The 26,736-nt window shown below is 40.1% G+C and overlaps 1 long non-coding RNA gene across 1 annotated transcript in view; it reads left to right on the top strand.

Moving 5' to 3' along the window:
* Nucleotides 1–7,450: 7,450 nt before the first annotated feature.
* The window catches only part of LOC118488374, a 30,030-nt gene continuing 10,744 nt past the window's right edge, over nucleotides 7,451–26,736 (top strand). The window contains exons 1-2 of the long non-coding RNA XR_004884428.1: nucleotides 7,451–7,570; nucleotides 22,048–22,052. This is a non-coding gene — a long non-coding RNA (uncharacterized LOC118488374). The remainder of the gene's footprint in view (nucleotides 7,571–22,047; nucleotides 22,053–26,736) is intronic.

Raw genomic sequence — 26,736 nt, 5'->3', positions numbered from 1 at the left:
AACCACCAAAACTCATGGATATTGATGATTACAACGTGTGGTCGGAACGATTCGGAAATTGGGTTGAAGCTTATCATCTTGATGCGTGGGAACACACCGAAGTACCATATACTAAACCCACAAAAGACAATGTTGAGAATGGTACTCCGCTAACACTTAGAGAGATGAGTACTGCAGACAAGAAGAAATATCGAGATGAGAAACTTATGGTGAGTCTACTTCAGCAGGCGATAAAAGAAGATATTCTGATCTTACTTCAACATGACGGAACTGCATATTCAATTTGGACAGAATTGGAAGCCAAATTTACGGGAAGTGATGACATGTTAAAGAACAAAATGTCTCTCATGAAAAAGGAATTTGATTTGTTTCGAGGATTGAAAAATGAAACCACCAAGCAGATTATTGATAGATATTGTAACTTGGTGAGAAATATGACAAAGTTGGGTGTTAAGAAAGATACTGATGAATTAATTGAAAAACTTGCAGATGCGCTTCCATATGAAATCCGGGGAACATTTTTGATGATGCTGAAGTCCAACAAAGCAGAATACAAAAAGATGAAACTAGGGGACTTCATAAAGCATTTGGAAGCTCAAGAAATGGAGCAAAGAAAGATCGCTAGGATGAAGAACTACGATGGAGAGCAGGATATCAGTCTGTACTACAAGCATGGTGCTACTGATTCAACAAAGTTCTCTCCTAAGATCGAAACTGCTTATAGTGTTAAAGATTTTGCTGAGAAGACAGCATCACAAGGATCAAGCAACAGCACAAGATTTTCATCTTTTGATCCTAACATCTCTGTAACAAAGAATGGTAGAAAACTTCAGTGTAACATTGTGTTAAGCCTTGAAAATGATCAAGACTACACTGAAGATATTGCTAAAAATCAAATGTCTTTGTTAGGGATGATTTTAGAATCTTATAGTTGTTTTGTTGCAGGAAAGATCGGAAATCCAATGCTCACGAAAGAGGATTACGATCAAATTGATGCTGAAGAAATGGAATTGATGGATATAAAATGGTGTATGGCGAGTGTGATGAGACGTGCTGAAAAGTTCAAACAAATTACCGGCCATGATGACTTTCGTGATGCAAATGTTTCAGCTTTAGGTTTTGACAAATCTAAAGTTACATGTTTTCGTTGCAGGGAGAAGGGGCATTTCAAGAGGGAATGCAAAAACCGTGAAGCTACCGGTGCCCAGAATCCTTTCGGAAACAATGATTATCATAAGAAGGCCATCTATCATCAAATCACTCAACCAGCACAGCAGCATCAGGCACAAACAGCTCATGGGAGAGATGTGGTTGATAAAAAGGCATGTGTTGTTAGTCAGGGAAAATATGATAATTTTACCTGGGAAAAATATCTTCCAAAAGAAAGCAAAGTGTGTGTAGCTGAACAAAATGGCGAGAAGTTGGCTGAAGGATTTACTTGGGATGATTTCTGTACAGATCAAGACTTTATGGCCAAAAATACTTCTCATGCTTTCTTTGCTAATGCTTATGATCTAAAATGTGCAGAAAGATGCAGAAAAGTCATGGAAGCTGCTGAAGAGAGACGAAGAAAGATTCAAGAGGAGGCTGAAGAGGAAGAGAGATTGAAGGAAGAATCGAAAGCTGAAAAATTGAGAAGAGCTCATTTTTTAAATTCAGGCAGGACAGTGAAAGAAGTTCCTGAATTTGAAATTAAAGTGGATGCTGAACCGGTCATGGTCCAAGAAAAGTGCATGAACTGTGATTCACTGATTAAGCAGAACAATGAGCTGTTGCACAACATTCACAAGTTGAAAGAATCGTATGACACAATGAACAGAGAAATCAACAAGTATACAGATTCTGATGGTGAACAAGCTGAAGCTATGAATACGTTGAAGATAGCTTACCTAAGATAGCTTGATACGGCGAACTATAACATTAAGAAATGTGCAGATCTCGAGCTTGAGTTGGCAACACAAAAGATAGAAACTGAAAAGGTAAAGAAATTATTAGACAGTTACTCATGTTCTACTTTTGTTGTTGACAGGATTTATCCAGTGGTGAAAGATTTGAAAACTTTTGAAGAAGTGAAGATATTTGAAGAAGAAAAAACCGTGACAAAAGATGAAGAAAAATTGAAGACTTCTGGTAAGAAACCGAGTGTATCTTATAACAGATGTCCGCCCCCAGTCGAAAATGGATATTCACCTCGAAATCCAAATTCAGAAATAGTCAATCAGGCAATCAATTTGAAATGGGAGTCTGGGTCGTCGGATAACTTACCAGAAAGTATTGATGTCACATATACGTCATCAGACACTGATCATGAGTCAAAGTTGATAAAAAGTATGGTCGATCAGGTGTTAGACACAGATGACAATGAGGAATCAAAACCGAAGTCAAAACCCGAGTCAAAGTCTGAGTCCAGTGCGTCAAAGCCAACAGTTAAAAAGGACAAACGGGTTTATGATAAAGAGTTTTTACTTTCGAAATCTAATTTGAATGATGAATCAGTCAAAGTGGCATATACTTTGAAAGGTTCTGACAAATTATATTCAGATGAAAGTTTTCCAATAAGAAGTGTCAGATTTGAAATGATTCAAAATGTTTTCAAAATAACAGAAATTAATATTTCTGAAATAAAAGATTTTAATCTTAATGGAAAACCTAAACAATACACTTCAAGAGATCAACAAAGAATCAACAAGAAAATGGGTTACAATTGTGGTTATAGTTTCCAAAAGAAACCAAACCATGATCGTAATTACAAAAAGAAAGGTATTGGTTTTATTTCACAGAAAAACTATAAAAATGAAAAAGTTTATAAACCAAAAACAATGTTTGTTGCAGGAAAAACAACAGAAGCTGAAAAAGAAAAATCTTTCAGAAATCAAACGAATCAAGAATTCCTTGCTAAGAAGCAAGAGGACATAAAGAAGAAGGAAGATCCGAAGAAGGTTGAAAAGAGATCTTGTTTTCAGTGTAAAGCTGTGGGTCATGTTGCGAAGGATTGTCCAAAGACATTTCGACCAAAACAAGAAATCTCAAGAAAAATGAAAGAAAAAGTTGTTGAGAAAACTGAACTGTCAACCCGGAAGTTCACAGGCTTTGAAAATTCGACTTATGAAAAAGGAGAATGCTCAAAGAGTGCTTCCAAAAGAATAGACAATGCTACAAATCAGAAATGGGTTGTAAAAGGTTCAGGTAAAAAGTCTGGTAATGATTCTGATTCCATAAAATCAGAGGAGCCACATGTTGAGAAAGAGATTGTAAGACAAGTTTCGAAAGTGGACGATGTGAATTTTCCGCCACTAAGTGCTAAAAATTACAAATCTAAAATTGGAAAAGTTGAAATTTCAAATCAGTTTTATTCTGACAAGAAGAAAATTGATGTTGAAAAAACTTTTAACGGAAATGTAAAACGCATCTTTGGAAAAATGGTCAGTGGTAAGGCCCAAAGCATTCAGGATTTTTATGCTTCCAAAGGATGGGTTTACAGGTCGGTTGAAAGAAACAATGAAAAAGATGAGATTACACCCAAGGAAGGTCAGGCTTGGGTGGATATATTTTTTCAAGAATGAAAACCTGACTTGCCGGAGATCCTAAGATGGTATTGCGGATCATGAATCGGCATATTTCTAAATCTGTTTGTGAAGTTGCAGGACTTGCCGGAACTCCCAGGTTTGTAAGCGAGGAGTAGGAATCGGCACCTTGAGAATTCAACCTAAAGATGGTAATTGGTTGAAAAACAGGTTTGAAGAGCTTGAATTGCTAAATCTACAAGTGGTTTGAATAGTTGTGATTGGTGTAGATCTTTCAAGTGGTTAAATCAGGGTCATTAAATTGGACTTGATTTAGTTATCATTCAAGAATTTGGTAAACAAAGTGATGATTTGAACCCCATTTCACAAAAGGTAAAAACAACGAAATTTATTTTCTGGAAAAACCATTCTGATTAAAACAAACTTAAGTGTTTTGAAATCATTATGGGAAAATAGTTTGTTGTGAGGGGGAGTTCTGATTGTTTAAGCCAAACGGATGGAGAATTGAGGTGTTTTGATATCAGTTGTCATGTTCTGTACAGTTTGTTTTCAATTTTCTTTAGATGTATTTGAATTTTAGGGGGAGTAAGAATTTTTAGAAAATCCAAAAACATCAGAAAATTTGAAAAAGACAAAAACATGATAAAATCAAAAATGAGTTTTTGTTGCATAAAAGAGGAAATGATAGTACATCAGTGGACTATCACAGCACGCTAAAGAAATGAATAGACAAAATGTGATAATCAATCTTACTGTGGATATGTCAGTAGATTTTCGCACGTTTAGTAAATTGAAACGAGATATAAACCTAAATCAAACTTACTTAATTCGTGGGTAACTATTCTTGGATATATGGGTAACCCCCGAAATCTTGTTTAAAAGGTCCCGTATTCTGAAATACTAGGTCTTTATGCTCAGTGATATCTGGGGTATTATTCCAGGACTTCTGCTGTATGGAAATACTGACCTAGTCCCCGAATAATACTTTCTGCAAAAAGCTTTGAAACATAAGCGCCGCCCTCAGCAAACTGATTAAACAATAAAATTGGTAATCTTTGCTGTTGTAACAAAAGATCCTCTAAAGGGGACCCACCAAAAGTCGAAGCCGTCATCTCTCTGCGTATACGGAAGTATCGACCTGAGCTCTCACGGCCCTCGCACATTACCCCTTTACAGATATCATCTGTGGTATACTCACCTGTAAGACTGAATATTTGGGATCTGGATACGGGAGTATATTCAAGTGGAGTGATACACAATTAAGTTTAAGTCTTTAAAACATTAATATCATATCTCGAATCGATTGAAATTTGTGTTGAAAATTTAAGTGGACAAACATACTGACAATCTAGGTAAATTGTTTAGAACTTATCATGTAATCAAGCTTAACGGTGTTTGTGATATGCTTCAAAACTGATATGATCCTCTTGCACAAACTCACAAAAAATACTGTCTGTAAATATTTCATTTCTGCATTTTCTCTTATTCAAAAATCCAAAAAGATTTTCAGTGTGTTTTAGCATAAATTTTGAAAAATCAAAAAGATTTTCGACAATTGATGTTGAGATGCTGATTTTCGAAATTCAAAGTGCTAAACTTGAAGAACTGGTTTGGAGAGTGTTTGTGTAGATGGTAAAGTTGTTTTGATAAGAATCAGTAATATTCTTGAATGCAAAATCATTACTGTATTTGTTCAACATAGTTTCTAAATTGTTGAAAAGTTTAATCGTTGTAGAAACTTATGGTTGGGTAGAGATTGTGCAGGACTTGAGCCAGGTATTGATCCTGAGAGAGAATAGGAGTCAGATTACGATTTTGAACCTGATAAGAGCCTGTTAATGATCTCAGAACCAGTGAAAGTTTGAATTCCAGACTACGATCCCAGCTGTGTGAGAGGGGGAGTCTGAAGACACCGTGTCAAAATTCAAGAGAGAAGAGTTTGTTGATGATGAAGATAGAGAACGAGGATTCTTGAAATGACAGATTTTTCAAAAGCAGATTGTCGACTGATGAAGACAGTAGATAGACATGTGCAAATGCAGACTGGAATGAAGACATTGATGAAGACTCCGTCAACATCCGAGGGGGAGTTTGTTAGTGCACCTACGTCTGCTGACTACGTCGTTCATCAAGTCATGAAGATTGAGAAGATCGGAAATGACACAGAATCCTAGAATAGTGTTTTGTATATGGATCGCTCATATGTTCATAGTTCTAGGGTCGCTTTTATGTCATGGAGTGTCAGGATCGCTTATAGAGTCTTGTGTCTGGATCACTTTTGGGTCATCATGTAGGGTCGCTCATACGGCATGTCGTATGAGCGGTCCAGAACTTCTATATATAGGAGGGGCGATCCACACACATAGTGAACGGTGTATTATTCCGGTACTCTGCCGAAGTGCTGTCTGATCGTGTAAACTTGCAAGAAATCAATACAACAGCAATATTAAAGTGAATACAGCGTCAATTGCACCGAATTATTAGTTTCCGCCTCTTAATTCGGACACGAATTTCTCTGAACGACTCCTTAGGTCAGAAAACGATATACAAATTGTTAATTTGAAGTAAAATATCCCATATGCATCTTGCGTTCTCGAGAAGGCGCCACGACACAAGATACATTAGAGTTAAGTAACTGTAAACAAAGTTAAAGATTGACATTAGCAGTCCACCTTTAACATCCTAAAATGATCACCTACTGAAGAAGGACAATTAAGGATGGTACATAGAGTTCCTCTACAATTAAGGAGCTTAAGTGAAGGTAGCATCCTTTGTTCGGCATCCAAGTCGCTTTCTAGCATAAGATTTAGAGCTTCGTAGAGTTCCTCTACAAGTAAAGAAACAATTATATCAGTTCCAAATTCCATGTGGGAAAAAAAAATACAAATTTAACTCAATAAACCACCTGAACCCAATAAACCACCTTCTAGTTCTTATAAGACATGAGCATCTCTTTCAGATATTAATGACAAAATTATACAAAACAAAAGAGTTTAGCAAGAATAAACCAAATCAAATAGATTTGGCTCAGCAACAACCTCAAAATGTTTAACAAAAACCAATAATGATACAAAGAATTCGACTGATGAACTCACAAACTGATGGCTTATGTTAGCTCCTATCCTGCTCTTCGATGTTGGAATTCGAGTGTTCACAACCGCTTTCATGACCCCCACCGACCGGACTCCCTGGAACACCTTGGTTATCAATGTTTCGACTTAAAATTGAGCAAATGAATTCTGAACATCCAAAAACTTGGTCCAGGCATGCACACGACCTGAAAACGAATAAATGCTTGTCAATACAAACTATAAAGGGACAATTGATTCTTGAACTACAACGACCTATTTTCTTTTTTGACAGATGCCTATTTTCTATTTTTTTAATCTTTTGTTGATTAATGTAGGGTACCCCCACCCGTTCTCTTTCCCTCTCCCATCTTTCACGTTCCTTCCTACGCTCTTGTTCCCACTCCTGTTCCCGTTCTCGTTCCTGTTGTTGTTCACGCAAGCGGTCCCGTTCTCTTTCATGTTCTCGTTCTCTTTCTCGTTCACGTAGTATCTCCCTATGACGATCTTCCTTTCTTCGTTCGAGTTTCCGAGCATATGCTACATCATCTTTATGGTCATCAAGCCGACGGTCCCGCACTTAGGTTTGCAACCATTAAATAGCTAAAACCGAACCGTTAAAACCAATGAATCAAATATTAAAAATATAAATAAAAAAATAAATTGAATACTTCCTTCACTCCCAAATGTTGAAATTCAACTTCAAATTGAACAAATTGAAACAAACAGCACACACCGACTCAATAATAGTTTACAATTATAAGAAATCCAAACACTTATTTCATCAAATAATGAAATTCATTCACATCAGATGTAGGGTTTGTTACCGTTGTGTAAAACTGCTGCCATTAGGAATCAGTATCTATCTAGCTCAACCTCTTTCTTGTTTGTATGACATAAGCAGATCTTGAAACGCCATTGATGAAAGCTTAAAGGAATTATCGTTGTTTGTGTTGGTGAGAAGGTAGAATCTTTGATGTCACACCCCCAAAATCCACCCGCGGAGTATCACCGCTTGGGAGCATGACTGACCAGGATCAAGCCACCAATCATATTGAACATGTAATTAATTAACAAGTAAAATAAATGTAAACCAGTCATTCAATACGATAGGTGTTCAAAACATAATTATAGTTTCAAAGTGTAGCGGAAGCATAAGTATGAAAACCCAATGTGTAACATAAGTTCAAATGTTTAAATGTTTTAACATGGCATCCACGATCCATGCTCCACAACGACCTGCTCCTCCCTGTGCAAGCTCCATGTATCTAACGACCTGCAAGGCATGTAACAGAGGATCAACAACTAGTTGAGCGAGTTCACAGTTTATAGTTCGGTATTTGTAATAGTGTAGTAAGCCTTGTATTCGTTCATTAAGTCATGTATCGTAATAGTTCGTATCGCGGCCCTTCAGGCATGTATGCGAAGATTAGGGAAAGTTCTCAAGTATTCTAGACTAGGTATATTTGTATCGCGGCCACCCGGCACCTGTGCGAAGTTTAGCATATAGTTCGCAGCCTTCCTAGGCATGTGTGCGAAGATCAGTCATAATATCGCAGCCAACCCTGGCGTGTATGCGAAGATCAGTTCTATTAGTATCACTAGTCTAGTAGTATCTTATCAATAACCTTCCTCACCCGAGGATCATATCACTAATTTCCATTATCCAGGTAAGTACGAGTAAATAATCAAATCCCATTCCCACCCTGGGAACCCCATGCCTTGGCTGTGTGAACTCACCTTGGTTTGCTCGGTATGCTAAGTTAAGTGCTCACAAGGAATCAATCAAAGCCTAGAGTATGCATGTATTCACAGTCAGTACATGTTTGTAAGGTTTCGCATGCAAAGTTCGTCACATAGTGTGTGTAACAGTTAACATCAGGCATTACAACCAGTTAATCATCTTCATACAATTCATGTTTGATAGGAAGAACATGCAGTTAACATACTTCACCAAATTAACATACTTAAGAGGATTCACACACTAGTAATGTTACATGTCTACTGAGATAACATTTTTACAGTCATAACTGAGTTAACATGTTTAACTGGATTTACTATCTAACATAGTTTATCAATTAACAGAGTTATAAGCTACCAAAGTTACGCGGCTCTATGTATATCAACCTTAAAAAGTCGGACAATGAATATCATCTTTATAAAATCGGGCTATATATAACAACACTTATAACTTCTGATCCATGTAATATAAAACTTGAACCAAACCACATAACATGAAACTCAGACTTCATTCATGAGCTAAAAGTCGGACCTTAGATAAAATTACAAAAGTCGGACCAATATGGACTACAAAAGTCGGACCCTAGCCAAGTTTTAAAAGTCGGACATATGGAACCTGAAACTCGGACCAAGGGGACTTTTCCCTTACAAAATTCGGACAAGGGCCATGCCCCTTTGAAATTCGGACAAGGCTTTAAAGCCTAAAGCTCGGACACACCACACATAAGAAACTCGGATCCTTGAGCTCTCATATAAAACTCGGACAGTGGCTTTCTTTTGTCTAAAACTCGGACCACTACATAAGCTCGGACCTTCCTTGCAATATACATAAAACTCAGACTTTTACTTATTACAATATTCGGATCCATGTGTATGAAAAACTCGGACTCTCATATCCTCATATAATATTCGGACTTCATGATGCTTGTACCAAAACCCGGACCCTTGCAATCATCATAAAATTCGGACTTCAAGTCCCTTTAAAACTCGGACCTTTTACATTATTAAAGGTCGGACCAAATCCATCATACTCAGAGTTTTTATCATGCGTTAACTTCCAAAAATCATTTCACAGGAATAGAACAGTTACGTTCTATATTCGTGCGATCAAAACCCTAATTCATGCTTTCATACTGCAGAATCAAATCAACAATAAACACTTTCATCATAACAGACATATCTTAATATCAAGCAACCAATTACACAACTAATCAGTATCATTTCACAATCATCAGGATTCAATCAATAACTACAGAACTAGTATGTGAAGAATTAGGGTTTACATGCATCAATCAATCAACAACTAACAACCAACAATGATTAAACAATTACCTTGATTGGTTCTAAATGGATTGAAAGATCAAACTTGATGCAAAAGACTTGTGAAACCAAGAATGATGAGAAGATGGTTGTAGAGAGGATTAGAGGAGGTGAAAGTACGTGTTTTGATTCTTTGTGAATGATTAGGGTAGGAGATTAGGGTTAAGTATGATTTAGATTTCACTAATAACTCTTTACACCCTTTATTATTATATTTTACAATAGTGCACCATCTCAAACAATTTCACAGTTTCACCACCAAGTTTATGCATTTGACAAGTCTTTCACAATTAACACATAACCATGCAAAATCACACAATACACTTCATTGTATCCAAAACGTTACAGTTTCATAGCAAAGTAATTGTGCAAATAAACAACTAAACAATAAATGAACGTGCAATAAATGCGAAATAGGAAATCCTGGAAATTCGAGTTGTCACATTATCCCCAACTTAAAAGAAATTTCGTCCCAAAATTTAGCATGCGGTTACTGGGGAAGCTAGGTAAGTTATATCGTTTACTGGTTTTCCTGGGGTGTCACATCATCCCCCCATTGATTTGGAATTTCGTCCCGAAATTCTGCAGTAGTAGCTTCAGCCTAAGTAGTGGTTGCACGGTTTTCGAATAACTAGGGATACTTGAGTTTCATTTGATCTTCCCGTTCCCAGGTATACTCTGGGCCACGCCGGGAGTTCCAACGAACTCGTACAAGAGGTATTCTAGTGTTCTTGAGGACCTTAACATCCCGGTCTGTGATTTCAACTGGTTCCTCGACGAACTGCAACCGCTCGTCGATAGTGAGTTCCTTAAAAGGAACTATGAGGGTCTCATCTGACAGGCACTTCTTCAGATTCGACACGTGAAATACATTGTGAACTGCACCAAGTTCAGCTGGTAGGTTTAGCTTGTAGGCCACTTTGCCTATTTTCTCAATGATCTCGAATGGTCTGACATACCGCGGATTTAGTTTGCCCCGTTTGCCAAAACGAACCACACCCTTCCAGGGTGAGACTTTAAGTAAAACCCGGTCCCCGACCTGAAATTCCAAAGGCTTCCTACGCTTGTCTGCATAGGCTTTCTGACGGTCGCGTGCTGCCGCCATGCGTTGTCGTATCTGTGCAATCTTTCCCGTGGCGTCCACTACAATCTCTGGACCCGTGATCCGACTATCCCCCACCTCTGCCCAACAGAGAGGTGACCGGCATTTACGTCCGTACAATGCCTCGAATGGAGCGGCTTGTATGCTGGTGTGATAACTTTTATTATACGAAAACTCCACCAAAGGGAGATGCCTTTCCCAGCCGTTACCGAAATCAATAACACATGCCCGAAGCATGTCTTCAAGAGTCTGGATCATTCGCTCAGACTGCCCATCCGTCTGAGGATGATATGCTGTGCTCATGTCTAATCGTGAGCCAAAAGATTTGTGCATCGCTTGCCATAGCTCTGACGTGAATCGTGCATCCCTATCCGAAATAATAGAGGTGGGCACCCCGTGCCTCGAAACAACTTCTTTAAGATAAACGTCTGCGAGAGTGGAGAACTTATCCGTTTCCTTAATAGCCAGGAAGTGTGCAGACTTGGTGAGTCGATCCACGATCACCCATATAGTGTCATTCCCACGCTGGGATCTGGGTAGGCCCGTAACAAAATCCATGGAAATTTCTTCCCATTTCCATTGCGGTATCTTGGGCTGCTGAAGTAGGCCCGCTGGTTTCTGATACTCCACTTTGACTTTTGCACACGTCAAACATTTGCCGACGTAAGTTGCTATGTGGGCCTTCATGCTAGGCCACCAATATGTAGTTCTGATGTCGTGGTACATTTTATCCGAACCTGGATGTACCGAGTAGCGAGACTTGTGCGCTTCATCCATCACAAGTTCGCGTAGACCGCCATAAAGTGGGACCCAAATACGTCCTGTTACATAGTAGGCGCCGTCTTCCTTCTGTTCTAATCCTTGCCTTGCTCCACGTAAGGCTTCGGCCTTGACGTTTTCTGGTTTCAATGCTTCTACCTGGGCATTTCGTATCTGTGTAGGAAGATCAGACTGAATAGTAAGCTGCAAGGCTCGTACACGCCTAGGTTGAGTGTCTTTTCAACTGAGAGCGTCAGCTACAACATTGGCTTTGCCTGGATGGTACTTGATGGCGCATTCGTAAATATTAAGTAGCTCGACCCATCATTGCTGACGCATGTTCAATTCCTTCTGCTTGAAGATATGCTCGAGACTCCTGTGATCGGTGTAAATAGTGCACTTGGTACCGTACAAGTAGTGTCGCCATATCTTAAGCGCAAAAACAACAGCTCCCAGCTCTAAATCATGCGTCGTGTAGTTCCGTTCATGAACTTTGAGTTGCCGTGAAGCGTAGGCAATAACTTTATCCCGCTGCATCAATACACAACCAAGCCCTTGTATCGATGCGTCACAATATTCCACAAAATCATCCGTGCCCTCTGGCAATGAGAGAATAGGTGCGCTGCACAGTCTATCCTTCAGGTACTGAAAAGCCATTTCTTGGGTGTTACCCCAACGATAGGTAACACCTTTCTGTGTCAGCAATGTAAGCGGCTGAGCGATCTTGAAGAAGTCTTTAATGAATCGTCTGTAGTACCCCGCCAAACCCAAGAATTGGCGTATTTCTGTCGGTGTACGCGGTGCAGGCCAGTTCCTGATCGAGTCTACCTTAGATGGATCAACATGAATCCCATCCCTGTTCACCACATGGCCTAAGAAGTGGACTTCACAAAGCCAGAAGTCGCATTTTGAAAACTTGGCGTACAGTTGTTCCTTTCGAAGAAGTTCCAAGATAAGACGTAAATGCTGCTCATGCTCCTCCTGACTCTTGGAGTAGATCAGAATGTCGTCGATGAAGACGATGACGAACTTGTCTAGGTAGGGTTTGCACACCCTGTTCATAAGATCCATAAAAACTGCAGGCGCGTTCGTAAGCCCAAATGGCATGACTAGGAACTCGTAATGGCCGTAGCGAGTTCTGAATGCGGTTTTGGAGACGTCCTCGTCCCGGACTCTCAGCTGATGGTAACCTGACCTCAAGTCTATCTTGGAGTAGTAGCACGACCCTTGCAACTGGTCGAATAAATCATCAATACGCGGCAGAGGGTAACGGTTCTTCACTGTCACCTTATTTTCACAAATAACACTGGAGCTCCCCAAGGCGAAGAGGCAAGCTGGATAAATCCCTTATCCAAGAGTTTTTGTAGCTGCGTCGATAGTTCTTCCGATTTTGGTGGAGCTAAGCGATGCGGTGCGCGAGTTATGGGTGCTGCCCAGAACTATAGGAATGAGGTCGATAGGGAATGTCTGACTGGCGAGGATAAGATTACAACCCTGAACTATGTGTGGCCTCTAGACTTTTACCATTAGCTAATACTACGACAGGTTTGGTGTTCAAGGTAGTTGGTGCACATTTTAATATTTGACTAACTTTCAAGGTCATATAATTGGTATTTACACCCGAATCAAACAAGATAGTAACATAAAAGTCATCAAGAAGGAATTTACCCATTGTTACGTTCCTGTTTCCATGATCGTGGTTCTGAGTCTGGTCCTGGTTTATTCGTGGGCAATGCCTCTTGTAGTGATCTTTAGCATCACACTGAAAACATCCTTTAAAACTCTGCTGTTGCTGCTGATTCTGGGGAGATTGAGGCGGTCGTTGTTGTTCTTGAGTTACAGGACGTGAGTTTCGACAATCCTTAGCTTCATGACCAATCTTGAGACACCGCTGGCAACGACCCTTGTTGCACTGGCCACCGTGGTGTCTGTTACAATTGTTGCACCAAAGGTGAATTCCTCGATATCTTTTCTGCCCATGACTACTAGAAAACTGCTGTCTGGGGCTCTGGTAGTCATCTATCTCTTGCTGCTGCGTCAGAGGCTGGACCAAAATTAATCCCTTGCTCAGGTTTTCATCCCACTTGCGTTTGTTATCACTAGAAGCACATGTAGTATCAGCTTTAACACGTTTCGGTAGTTTGTTTTGTTCTACTGCCTGGTCTGTGAGACAATGAGCAAGCCGAGTGACTTGCTGGATAGTACCAAGGTTAGCTGCGGTCAAATGACTCTGAATTTCGGGCACCAGACCCTTGAGATACAGTTCGATGCGTTTGGTGGGAGGGTCTACCATAGTGGGACAAAATGTGGCTAATTCATTCGATCTCTTCGTATAAACTTCAATTTCAGACCCCACCATCTGTAGGTTGAGGAACTCTACCTCTAGTTTGTGGATGTCTTCTCTACTGCAAAACTCTTCCTTAATTAGGTCCTTGAACTCGTTCCAGGGGGTGGCATTAGCAGCTGCCAGCCCTAACATCTGAACCTGTGCTTCCCACCAGGTTAATGCAGCACCTTCGAGTGTTCTAGAAGCAAACTTTACTCTACGTGACTCAGGACAATCATACACCTCGAAGTCAGTTTCGAGCCTCTCGAACCAATGGAGGAGGCCTACAACTCCCTCAGTTCCACTGAAGGTACTAGGTCGACAATCCTTGAGGTTGTTGAAGGTGCACACAGGTGACTGAGCGTGTTGACCTATTGTGTATAAGAATAGGGCAAGGTTAAACACAAGTGTTGGTTTAGGAGTGTAGGATCTAAAGATCCTAGTTACGACTGCAGGGTATACCTCCTGCTTGTATGGCTGCAAGTGCCGCAGCAATTCGTTCGTTAATGAGAGCCGTCAACTGGGCTTGTGTCATGTTGATATATCCGGCCATGATCTTCATAGCAAATGTAACGTAAGTGAGAATGGTTCGCGAGTAGTGCGATGACAGAAGAGTGTAAGCACATAGGTGTTCTCATGTAATAACGAATAGCAAGTAATGTAATCTAAGCATACCACGAGCAAAGTTCTATGTAATTCTAGCATGTAGGCAATAAACACAAACCTTATTACCTAGGATGTTGAGTCTTGTGATGGGATTTTAACATGTTGATCAAAGCAATTTCATCCATATGAAATAAAAACGCAGCGGAAATAATGTTTAAAACATGTTACTTTTAAAAGATATAAAACCATTTATATGCAAAATCCCAAAAACCCGGATCCATATATGAAGATGCATACTATCAAACATAACCATAGGGTGTTTAGAAAAACTACCTTCTTGGAGTAATGAGAATGAAACGGATGATGCTTCAAGAATGGTTGTCTTCAAGAGTAGAAGACCTCAAGCTTGTATACCCCAAGCTTCCAACAAAACACCACGAAATAGCTAGGATTTAACACTTGAAACGAAACCGAAAGAGCTCCTTGGAACCCTTCTATGGCCGATTTTGAGAGCAAAATAACACAAGTCTTCCAAGTTCTCTCTAGTCCATTTTGTCATGCAAAATACATTTAAAGGAAGTGAGAGAAATTGCCACCCTACATGCCCAATCAAAATCCATGCAATTGCATGTATGTTTATTGGACCAAATTTTCACCCAATCAAGAGCCATCTAAATATGACATCTTGCATGAAATGTTATTGGAGCAAAAATCTTTTGGGAATTCCCATGGGGGGGGGGGGGGGCGGCCCACTTGTATTTTTATAAAAAAAAAATTCAAATCTTTCTTTTATAAATTTAAGTCTTGATTAATTTTATAACTTTTATAAAATTATACACCATATGTTTGCAAGACTTTATGTAATCTTTTATAATGTTATTTAACCCATTAAATAACAAAATAAAATATTCTCTCAAAATAAATTATCCATATAATTTATTAGTTTCTCAAGTGTAATTATTTAGAAAACCAATTTCTAAATATTGTAAGTGTTAATATTTATTTGTTTGATCATATTACAAATAAATAATATAAGTGTTTGTCTAGCTTGTTATTGGGTATGACTCGACTTGGATCATAACGTACCAGCCACATCAATTTAATATGTGTCTTGGGCATACAGAGTCCAACAATCTCCCACTTGCACAAGATACATAGAAGATTGATTCAAGCAGTAAATGACGCCTAACTACGGTTTACTACCCCCAATACGTATGACTATATTTGCCATTCAATAACATCATCCCTTTCAAGTCCCTTACTTGAACATGATTTAGGTGAATCTATCATTTATCCTTTCGTTACAGATGTCATGCTAAATCCAGAGACATAGAGTGATCACTCTCTGTTGATTTAACTTTATCAGGCCTTAGACATCTTACTCTCAACGAATAAGAGGAACAAATCCCTTCTTGACTACATACGTCTCTCACAACCACCTTGTACCACACCTGAGCTCAGCCTTATGTACTGTCATATTACTGACAGCGAAGAAATAAGTCAAGGCATAATATTTGGTGAATATCAAGACCCAATATGTATCTCAGGTCAGAGGATACTATGATATTCGCCTTAACTCAAAATTTACTTATGATCAATCACAAATGATTCCATGCAGTAATATTTGAGAGCGAGTCAGTCCAATATTTGTATCCCACAAATATCTATGAACTTTGGCAGCAACACTTTGCTCTATATTCATTCTAAATGAATATCCACCAATCCAAGTTCATAATAGTCTTACATTCATATTTGTTCCCACAATTATGATTGACTACGGACATTTAGAATAATTAAGTTATTCACAGATTTAAACATGCTAATATGAAACGTAACTCAAAATACCATAAATGAGTTAAAATAACAATTGTTTCAATATCCAAATACAAAATTTGATCAAATCCAATCACTAGAATATCGAAGTCCTAAGGAACAATGTGTGACCCTCATGTTTTCCTCTGTCAAGGAGCTTCGTGAGTGGATCCGCAATGTTTTGATCGGTGTGAACTTGGCGGATACATATCTTTCCTTTTTCAACTTCATCCCTTATGTAGTTGAATCTCTGCTCGATATGTCTAGTCTTTTGGTGCGCACGAGGTTCCTTGATTTGAGCAATCGCACCCTCGTTATCACAAAAGATCTCTAGGGGATCTTGAATGGTAGGGACCACCCCTAGGTCAGCTATAAATTTCTTCAGCCATGCAGCTTCCTGGGCTGCCAATGAAGCGGCGATGTATTCTGATTCTGTAGTGGACAATGCTACCACGTCTTGTTTTGAGCTCTTCCAGGAGACTGCTCCTCCATTTAAAATGAAGACATACCCCGATTGCGATCGAGAATCACTTCGATCGGTTTGGAAACTCGCGTCCGTGTAACCCTTTACAACGAGTTCCTCCTCACCAGATCCATATATTAAGAACATATCCTTAGTCCTCCTAAGATATTTCAATATGCTTTTAACAGCCATCCAATGATTGCTACCTGGATTTTGTTGGTATCTACTTGTCATGCTCAAGGCGCATGAGACGTCCGGTCTGGTGCATATCATTGCATACATGATGGATCCTATAGCTGACGCATATGGGATTCTTTTCATTTTCTCTTGCTCATCCTTTGATGTCACACCCCGATTTCCACGTGTCACCGGTGGGCCCGGTGTGGGGTACGTGACGTAGTTGGCGTCGTCATAGACAATCAACACAATATAATAATGCACAGCGGAAGCAGAATAGAAACATTTCAACTTAAAATAAAATGCAATAATAATTATCACAATAGTTGAAATGGATCCACAGGCGGATCAAATAAAATAAGATAAAATAGTTCAACAGATATTTGTCGTCCAAGCTTGCGAGACTATAGTGGACGCTCTTAGGAAACAACCAGCCTATTTCCGTATAGTACCTGCACTTAACCTTTTGGGAAAATACGTCAGTTTACACTGGTAAATACAAATCGACTGACTCATTTTGAAAATGATTGAAAATTGATTTAAATGCACAAGGCATAAATATTTTTATTAACTTGGGATAATTATATAATATAAACTTGTGAACGAATTACATGCACTTTTATCTCTGGTGGCCCGGGATCTGCTGTCCGGGCTAAGAATTAACTGACACACCACATTAAAGAGTTATACACGACGAGTGTACGCCTACACCCCGTGCTCTGGTCGTGGCCATCTCGTAAGATAATGCCAAGGATATCCGGGACATGGTCAATAACCCCCCAAAGCCTTTAAGTAAGACAAGACTGTTTAAACGAAGTCGCACAAGCTATTCAAGACTGTACACCCATAAGGCGCAGGACTTGTGCGCCCGATCAAGCGGTATTTTAAATACCGTACCCCAAGCCCGTATAGGGAAAATAAGTCAAAATGTATTTACCTGAGCAAGTATAAGTCACAAATGATAAGTGTTGGTAGCTTTTACCGGGCCTCCTAATCTGGAACAAAGGTTTATAATTAACCTATTAGATTCCTAACGGCCTTTTATTTAAGCTTAAGCTTTGACCGGTTAGTTTTAGGAATGATACGGTTTACGCACGATTAAGCGAAAGACCGGATAGAATGTGATTTAGACCCGACAAGTTTGAATACTTGTATAATATGGGTATACTAAGTACATTCTGGATTTTGAAACAAAAATGATATCGTTTGACCCGTTTCGGTCAATTTACGCAAACTAGTTACGTAAACCGAACCGAACGCGAAAAGGGCGATACGGGTAGACCAATGATTCAAATGCAAGTTCCCTGAGATAGTATGCTTAAAATATGATATTATATCAGTAAGTTATGTTCTATATTGCCCGGAATAATTTTAAACTCAATTTATGCCTTAGAAGGGCATTTTGGTCATTTAAAAGATAATAAAAGAGTAAAATTAGAAATCTGAGTTTTGGGTCTGGTTCATACAGTAAATATACTTAATATAACATATTATATCAGTAGGGTATGACCCTTATATCAAATTTATTATTTAAAATCAAACTATGCACCGTAGGGGTATTTTAGTAATTTCACAAGGGCTAAAAATGCCAAAACTGGAAATCTGAGTTCATATACTTATACTTTCTGTTTTTATATGAAAATATGCTAAACACATCAGTAGGTATAGGTCTTATATGTTTAAAACAAGTATAACGCTTACTATGCGCTTAAAACGCTAAATATGCGATTTAAGGGCGTTTTCGGGTTTTCAAATTAAATCTGAGATTTTTATATTTCCAGAATACTTAAAATAATTTATTCATCATATAAAACCAGTAGAAAAAGGTTTCGGGTCAAAAGGATGTGTAAAACTCATTTTATGGCTTAAACGGTCAAAACCGACATAACCCGAAATAACTAGGCGATCTAAGATCCGTTCAGCCAAAAATTAATTAAAAATCATCAAAATTCCCAGAATATTATAATACATCAGTTGGTAAAAAGTTTTATACCAAAACGTGGCCAGAAACGGGTTCTACGCAAAAAGGACCGTTTATATAAATTTATAATATAGTTTTACGCTAATGGCCATAACTCACAATCTGGACCACCAACTGATCCGAAATTTTCGGTGCAAGTTCATATATTAGAAATAAAGATTTCTATCCTTTCACTTTTCCAAAAATCCCGTTTTAAATCAAAAAGGGCAAAATAGTCAACTTTATGCATAAATCGGAAACATGCATTCGAATAGGCTAAGCATAGACTTAATCAAAGAAAATTCCAGAAAGTTTAACTAAAATAAAAATAGTCAAAAATACTTTCCAATACAGATCTCGAACATGCATGTACGAATCCGAATCGATAGTCTACGAAATAATCGTTTTACAAGACTTTCGGTTCCGATTCGTGGCTATACTATAGATTGTCGAGTTGATGATGATTAAAACACATTCTTGTATGTATTACAAGTTATTTATGATGATCAATCAGATTGCATGTCATCTATATCATTATTCATGTTATTTTTCACAAAAATCGCTTCTGTTGACTTTTTAGAAATAGGTTTGACTCGACATTTTGCATGCATGTAGTGGGATTCAGATAGTGCCCTTTAGAGGGTTTGTTTCCCACATAAATACCAATCTATAACAAGTTTCAATTCGAGAAATGACTGAAAGAAATCTGTTTAATCAGAAAGTCAAAGCTTATGAACACCCAGTTTGACTTTTAGCAATAATCAAAGCAAAAACGGATTATAGAACGAATTGAAAGCTTAAGGCGTCGGCAACCACATTTGCCTTGCCTGGATGGTATCGTATCTCGCAATCATAGTCATTTAGAGTTTCCATCCAACGCCTTTGACGCATGTTCAATTCCTTCTGATTGAACAAGTGCTGAAGACTCTTGTGATCCGAATAAATTATACACTTGGTTCCATACAAGTAATGTCTCCATAGCTTCAAAGCAAATACAACTGCACCCAATTCCAAATCGTGGGTGGTGTAGTTCTTCTCGTGCACCTTTAGCTGTCGAGAAGCGTAGGCAATGACTTTGCCTTTCTGCATGAGTACGCAACCCATGCCCGTATGTGATGCGTCACAATACACCACAAATTCCTCTATTCCATCAGGCAATGTCAACACTGGCGCATTGCTCAGCTTCTGCTTCAGAATGTCGAAGGATTCCTGCTGCTTAGGGCCCCAATCAAACTTAATCTTCTTACGAGTCAACGAAGTTAGGGGCGCAACAATCCTTGAGAAGTTCTCGATGAATCGCCTATAGTATCCTGCCAATCCGAGGAAACTGCGAATCTCGGTAGGAGTCTTCGGCTCCTGCCAGTTCATGACTGCTTCGACTTTAGCGGGATCTACTTGGATACCACGCTCGCTTACAACATGTCCAAGGAATTGGACTTCTCGAAGCCAAAATTCACACTTCGAGAATTTGGCATAAAGCTTCTCTTGATTCAGAAGTTTGAGAATACAACGAAGGTGTTTCTCATGATCAGCTTGGCTCTTCGAATAGATAAGGATGTCGTCAATAAAGACGATAACGAACTTATCTAAATAGGGTTTGCAGATGCGATTCATGAGATCCATGAACGCGGCTGGTGCGTTAGTGAGCCCAAACGGCATCACTAGGAACTCGTAATGTCCATAACGAGTCCTAAACGCTGTCTTGTGTACGTCTTCCTCCTTGACCTTCAACTGATGATATCCTGACCTTAGGTCAATCTTGGAGAAATAGCTTGCTCCTTGCAACTGATCGAACAGATCCTGGGTAACGGATACCGATTCTTGATAGTGACCTTGTTAAGCTCACGATAATCGATGCATAGACGCATCGAACCATCCTTCTTCTTAACGAACAAGATTGGCGCTCCCCAAGGAGACGAGCTAGGTCTAATAAAACCTTTGGCTAATAGATCATCCAACTGCGTCCTCAACTCCTTCATCTCCGTTGGTGCCAATCGGTATGGTGCTCTTGCTACAGGTGCTGCACCTGGTATGATATCTATCCGAAACTCTACTTGCCTATCCGGTGGCAAACCGGGTAGTTCTTCAGGAAACACTTCAGGATATTCCGAAATAACAGGGATATCCTCAATCTTCGGCTTCGGCTCATCAATGGTGACTTGTGCCATATAAATGACACATCCTTTCTGCATGCACCTGGATGCCTTGAGCATGGACACTTGCTCAGGCAATCCATGCTGGGTATCTCCTTGAATAGTAAGTGACTCACCAGACGGAGTCTTAACTATCACCTGCTTTCTATTGCACAAAATCTGGGCTTGGTTACTTGACAACCAATCCATGCCTATCACTATGTCGAATCCAGCTAACTTAAAGGGAAGCAAGGATAACGGGAAAGAATGATTCCTAATGGATATAACACATCCATCTAGAACAGTCGAGGCGGTTTCTATGGTTCCATCGGCTAATTCCACCTCATATTTCACACTTAAGGTTTTAACAGGAAGGTTCAATAGTTTACAAAACTTATCATCTACAAACGACTTATCAGCTCCTGAATCAAACAAGACTCTAGCAAAAACATCATTTACAAGAAACGTACCGGTAATGACGTTATCGTCAAGGACTGCTTCCTTTGCGTCCATTCTGAAGACTCTCGCATTAGTCTTCTTCCCTTCCTCGGCCCTCTTTGCAAACTTTGGGCAGTTGGGCCGAATGTGACCTTTTTCGTTGCAACCAAAACACGTTGCATCCTTCATCTTCTTGCAATCCACAGCCTTATGGTCTGTGGACTTGCAGATTCCACATCGTTTCTCTGAAGACTGGGATTTCGTTTCCAAACGACATCTCCCAAAGTGGTGCCTCCTGCAGATCTTGCATCTGGGTTTCTCACCCGACTGATGATCACTTTTCCTAGACCCCGACCCTTTCCTGTGGTCGTTGTTCCCTCTATGTCGCTTTTCAGATCTTCGTGAGGTGTCATCCTCACGTTTCCGTTTGTTCTCCTCAGAGCTCTTCATAGCTCTCAATCTAACCACGTCTTGAGTGAGGGAGAGGGATAGATCTGCTACGGATCTAAATGTTGTAGGTCTTGAAGCTTTAACACTCGCCTTTATCTCCGGTGCCAGACCCCCAATAAATCGAGCAATCCTACGCGGCTCCGAGGTCACCAAGTAAGGCACTAAACGAGACAACGTGTTGAACGTAGTAAGATACGCTTGACAATCGAGGTTCTTCATAACTAAGGATACAAAATCCGATTCGATTCGTTCGACCTCGTATTGCGGACAGAAGTTCTCTTTAATCAGGGCCACAAACTGTTCCCATGACAAACCGTACAGTGTGGCCTTACCGGCAGCTTGTAGGAGTGACTTCCACCATGCTAACGCATCTCCTTTGAATGACTGGGACACGTACTTCACGACGTCCCTATCAGCACACCCGCTGATATCAACTACAGTGTCCATCTCGTCAATCCACGTCATGCAGTCGACGGCTCCCTTTTCCCCAGTGAAATCTCTGGGCTTGCAAGACACAAAATACTTGTACGTACAGGACCTGCTGTACGTGTCATGTTTCAGCTTAATCTCCTGCTTTGGGACGCTGCTGTGGTTGGAGGAGTGATTATCATCCTCAACTTTCTTCGGCTCACTCTTTTTAGATGGCGGCTTACTATGAGCCCCTGAATGAGTCTTAGACTTGACATGCGTCACTGTGCGGGTTCTACTCTGAGTACCACTAGATTCCTTGAACTGCCTATCCATAGCCTTGGCGACAGCATTATCTATCAGTGCTTGCAATTCTGCACCGGTAACGTGAATCTTTGCATTATCTGAGTGTTCCCCAGAATGACTGTTGGTTTCCTCCGATTTGGCCATCGTAGCTTTAAGCTACAATAAAGGACAAGGTCTAATTTAGAACCTAACAGTATTATCGTCCTAGACGATTTATTAACCATGGTATCAAAAACCTTAGTAGTTAATTTAATAAATTTCATTCAGGCTCTTATTAGCAATCAAGGAATGAAAATATATATCGGCACCATAGGCCTAGTCACAACGGACAATTACTAAATTATAATTTAGATTTTTATAGGATTATAAATTGTATAATTAAACAAATAATCCTTTACTAGACAGAGAGTCATAAACCACAACTGTCATTATATAACATAGTTATAACCCGTAGGTATCAAGCCATTAATAGACTTGTGTACAGATATAATCTGTAGATAATTCATTTCTTGGCAGGGAGTTATAAACCACAACTGCTACTATATGACATAGTCATAACCCGAAGGTATCAAGTCATTAATAGACTTGTATACAGATATAATCTGTAGATAATTCTTCACTAGGCAGGGGATCATAAACCACAACTGCCATTATATGACCTAGTCATAACCCGTAGGTATCAAGTCATTAATAGACTTGTATACAGATAAAATCTGTAGATAATTTATTAAAAAGGGTGACATGTGTGATTTTACGAATCACGCTTAGTCAAGAATGTTAACATGTTCTCAGATGTTAACAGGGAGTTGAATCTTTTCAACCAGGTTTTACCATCAGGGCCAGGCCTGTTAATAAGGCATTCAAGCTAGGTTATACCTTACTAAGATTCTTATAAAATGGCAAATCAAGTAAAAATTGATATTTTCCATTATTTTAATATTATATTCATGCATATAAATAAAATGAGAAATTCAAATTAATCATTTCAAATTTCAAATAAAATACCAGTACATAATTGCCCTAAACGGGACTTTGAAATAACATGGATAACATGAATAACATGAATAACATGAATAACATGCCCACGCAGGGGCTAAACAACTAACAACAATAACAAAATAAAACAAAGCAAACCCACGCAGGGGTTAACAGAATATCATACCCACGCAGGGGTAGAATAAGATAGATATACCCACACAGGGGTAGAGTACAAGGATAGATGTCCACACAGGGACATAAGTACATGAGACAATAATCGAAGGATTCAATGATCCCTCTTGCTCTTACCCTTGAGCAGGTCAAACACCTTCTTGAACATGCCACGGTTGTGACGACGATCACTTTGCAACTCCCGTCGCATGCTATCAATCCCATGCAGGATTTCCTGAACCTGCGGCGGCGACATCATAGGCGCCGGTGGCGGTGGCTGGAAGTGCTGCGGCTGCGGCGGCTGGTACGTCTGCGGCTGCGGTGGCTGCTGGTAACCCGGAGGGTAACCAAAAGTAGACTGCCCAGCAGTCCAAGTGTCTCCCAATGGACCACTGGGTGGGAGTGAGCTGTAGTTCACAGCTTGCCAATAAGGGTCTCCCGTGTAATCATAACCCTGAGGAAAAACATGCTCGAACGGGTTGAACTGAGCGGCACTAGCATAAGCCGGAATCGGCTCTCCATAGTTCTGCGGCGGCAGAGGCGGAATCGGTACAGAAGTAACCTCTGATACGGGATGCTGAGACTCCCCTGTCTCAGACTCCCCGGGAAGAGACGTGTAGCGGCTGCTACTAACATGTGGAGGGGTGCCTATGCGAATCCCTCCGCGCGTAGACATGCGCGCATTCCTCCTAGGCCTCTGAGGCGGAGGAGGTAAGACTGGTGGCGGCGGTGGTGACGGAGTGATCACGTCACGCCATAGGGCCTCAGATAGGTCCTGCGGTAGAGGCGGCCGCTGCTGAAGCTGCTGCGAGTGGTGCTGCGAGTGCACTGGCGAAACCTGGTGAGACTGGAGCATCGGAGAGTTGTGGCTGGGGGTGAAATACCAATCATGCTGCTTAAATCTCTCCTGAAAGCTGTCCCCACCATTGTAGGGTGATCCCCTAAATGGCGACCCATCCGATATCTCAATCGGATGGTTAGGCGTACCTGATGGCGGTAGCGAGGGGTCCGTATCCTCGTCGACGTCCATCTCGTGACCACCAGAAAAGTGGTCCTCCGGTCCAAGTGGGTTATGGCCCACTGGCTCATCCCCAAAAGCATCAGGGTTATATAAACCCTGGTAGGCTGGTGCTGGATACTGGTGCGGTGACTGATGCAAAGGTATGTAGGATCCATGCGAACCATGGGGCCCATTCTCCGAGTGGGGCCCAAACGAGTGGGGTAAAGACGGTGAAGTGCTGGCGGACACCGAGTGTCTGGCAGGCTCGGCGAAAGACCTCCAAAGGTCGTTGGCGGCTGTGTTGTGCGTGGCGGATGGTGCTCGCCTATGTGAGGGCCCTGCCTCATGGTCGTGAGACGTAGCAAATCCTCCTCGACCTCTCATACGGGGCGGCATAGTGATCCTGTCAAAAGTCAAACAAGTTGCACAACAAAATATATAAGACAATGCAAAATAATAAAAATAAATTAAACGAAAAGTTGAACATTTCCTAAGTTCTTTGTCTAGACTCGAAATTCGAGGAATGTGCATTTGTGTAACTGAGATTAAACACATTAGGATAGTGTTTAATTCACTCAGCGTTGGCTCTGATACCAACCTGTCACACCCCGATTTCCACGTGTCACCGGTGGGCCCGGTGTGGGGTACGTGACGTAGTTGGCGTCGTCATAGACAATCAACACAATATAATAATGCACAGCGGAAGCAGAATAGAAACATTTCAACTTAAAATAAAATGCAATAATAATTATCACAATAGTTGAAATGGATCCACAGGCGGATCAAATAAAATAAGATAAAATAGTTCAACAGATATTTGTCGTCCAAGCTTGCGAGACTATAGTGGACGCTCTTAGGAAACAACCAGCCTATTTCCGTATAGTACCTGCACTTAACCTTTTGGGAAAATACGTCAGTTTACACTGGTAAATACAAATCGACTGACTCATTTTGAAAATGATTGAAAATTGATTTAAATGCACAAGGCATAAATATTTTTATTAACTTGGGATAATTATATAATATAAACTTGTGAACGAATTACATGCACTTTTATCTCTGGTGGCCCGGGATCTGCTGTCCGGGCTAAGAATTAACTGACACACCACATTAAAGAGTTATACACGGCGAGTGTACGCCTACACCCCGTGCTCTGGTCGTGGCCATCTCGTAAGATAATGCCAAGGATATCCGGGACATGGTCAATAACCCCCCAAAGCCTTTAAGTAAGACAAGACTGTTTAAACGAAGTCGCACAAGCTATTCAAGACTGTACACCCATAAGGCGCAGGACTTGTGCGCCCGATCAAGCGGTATTTTAAATACCGTACCCCAAGCCCGTATAGGGAAAATAAGTCAAAATGTATTTACCTGAGCAAGTATAAGTCACAAATGATAAGTGTTGGTAGCTTTTACCGGGCCTCCTAATCTGGAACAAAGGTTTATAATTAACCTATTAGATTCCTAACGGCCTTTTATTTAAGCTTAAGCTTTGACCGGTTAGTTTTAGGAATGATACGGTTTACGCACGATTAAGCGAAAGACCGGATAGAATGTGATTTAGACCCGACAAGTTTGAATACTTGTATAATATGGGTATACTAAGTACATTCTGGATTTTGAAACAAAAATGATATCGTTTGACCCGTTTCGGTCAATTTACGCAAACTAGTTACGTAAACCGAACCGGTCGCGAAAAGGGCGATACGGGTAGACCAATGATTCAAATGCAAGTTCCCTGAGATAGTATGCTTAAAATATGATATTATATCAGTAAGTTATGTTCTATATTGCCCGGAATAATTTTAAACTCAATTTATGCCTTAGAAGGGCATTTTGGTCATTTAAAAGATAATAAAAGAGTAAAATTAGAAATCTGAGTTTTGGGTCTGGTTCATACAGTAAATATACTTAATATAACATATTATATCAGTAGGGTATGACCCTTATATCAAATTTATTATTTAAAATCAAACTATGCACCGTAGGGGTATTT

Source organism: Helianthus annuus, chromosome 16 (assembly GCF_002127325.2).
Source record: "Helianthus annuus cultivar XRQ/B chromosome 16, HanXRQr2.0-SUNRISE, whole genome shotgun sequence".
NCBI lineage: Eukaryota > Viridiplantae > Streptophyta > Magnoliopsida > Asterales > Asteraceae > Helianthus > Helianthus annuus.
Note: the sequence above shows the minus strand (reverse complement) of the source record. Positions and strands in the feature narration are given on the sequence as shown.